Source organism: Juglans regia, chromosome 10 (assembly GCF_001411555.2).
Source record: "Juglans regia cultivar Chandler chromosome 10, Walnut 2.0, whole genome shotgun sequence".
NCBI lineage: Eukaryota > Viridiplantae > Streptophyta > Magnoliopsida > Fagales > Juglandaceae > Juglans > Juglans regia.
This window is the reverse complement of record NC_049910.1, coordinates 20,571,168-20,572,365: the sequence shown is the minus strand read 5'-3', so window position 1 is coordinate 20,572,365 and position 1,198 is coordinate 20,571,168. Positions and strand designations below refer to the sequence as shown.

At 37.7% G+C, this 1,198-nt stretch overlaps 1 non-coding gene across 1 annotated transcript; it reads left to right on the top strand.

Moving 5' to 3' along the window:
- The first annotated feature begins 1,091 nt into the window (after positions 1–1,091).
- LOC118349813 lies at positions 1,092–1,198 on the top strand. The gene has a single exon (XR_004802726.1). It is a non-coding gene; the product is annotated as a small nucleolar RNA R71 (small nucleolar RNA).

Genomic DNA, 1,198 nt, shown 5'->3' with positions numbered 1-1,198 from the left:
ATTTCTCCTTCACATCAAGGCACTATTGGGTGCAGCCAATGGTAGTGGATGGTCTGCCATGTGGGGGAAGAAACTTCTCTAAGAAGCTTTGCCAAGGTGGCCAATTTCGTGGGCCTTGGTGGGCCCCACCAAGTGGGCTTCAATTTGGGGTTTAAATGGGGTTTGGTTAGGGTTTGAGATGCTATCAATCCCAAAATCAATTTTTCTTGGCCCAATCAAATTCCCAAGGTTTAAAAGGTTGAATAATGATGTCATAACAATGATTTGATTAATTAATAGCATGTGGAAGTGATTTAATCAAGTGATTAAACACAATGCTAGAAATCGGATTAAAAAGGGTTTGGAGGCCAACTTAGGGTTTGGGAAAACCATTTAGGGTTTTGGTTTCAACCAAGCTTTTGGGGTTTCAATTGGATTCCAATCATTTAGGGTTTTGCTAGGGTTGAAACCCTCTTTGGTCTGGCACAATTTGGTTGAACAGATGAAACACAACTTTGCTTAGGTGGCATGATCTCACACCTTGATTCCTTCACAAATCTATCTAATGGTTCTTCTTTGTGTCAAGTGTCTAATACCATTCACTAAGTGTGGCTAAAATCTTGCCAAGTGTCCAAATAAAACTTCTCTAACCTAATTTGGACATTCCGCACTGTGATTTTGAAAACACTGCAATGGGTGCGCTTATCGAGGTTACTATTCACTCCAAAAAAATACATAATAAACTTAGTACTAAAAATTTCTAAATATTCATATTAACTTATAGTGAAAATCGTTTAACGAAATTCAACCCCGAAGTGCTCCTAAAAATAATTTCACAATTTTCAACAGACGTTTCGTCCGGAATTATGAAAATAAGTTATTGCGCCATAAAATCCTAAATAATCCTCTAAGTCTAATGGCGCAGACCATAACACATTCTGACACTTCTAACTACCTCAAATAATTAAACTCATATTACTAGCACCACAGTGAGTGATAACACTGACTATGTTGACAGACTAAAACTTATGCGATTGGTCGATTCGTGAAAACTTATGGGGTTTTCACGAGATTCCTAAAGTCAATAGAAATTCCACCAATGAATTTCTAGCGGGCTGTTACAAAGGCAGTGTCGAATCAAATCTTTATACCTTTCCCATGCTTCATAGATTGACTCGAAATCATTTTGCTTGAATTGACCAATCTCACTCCTAAGTTG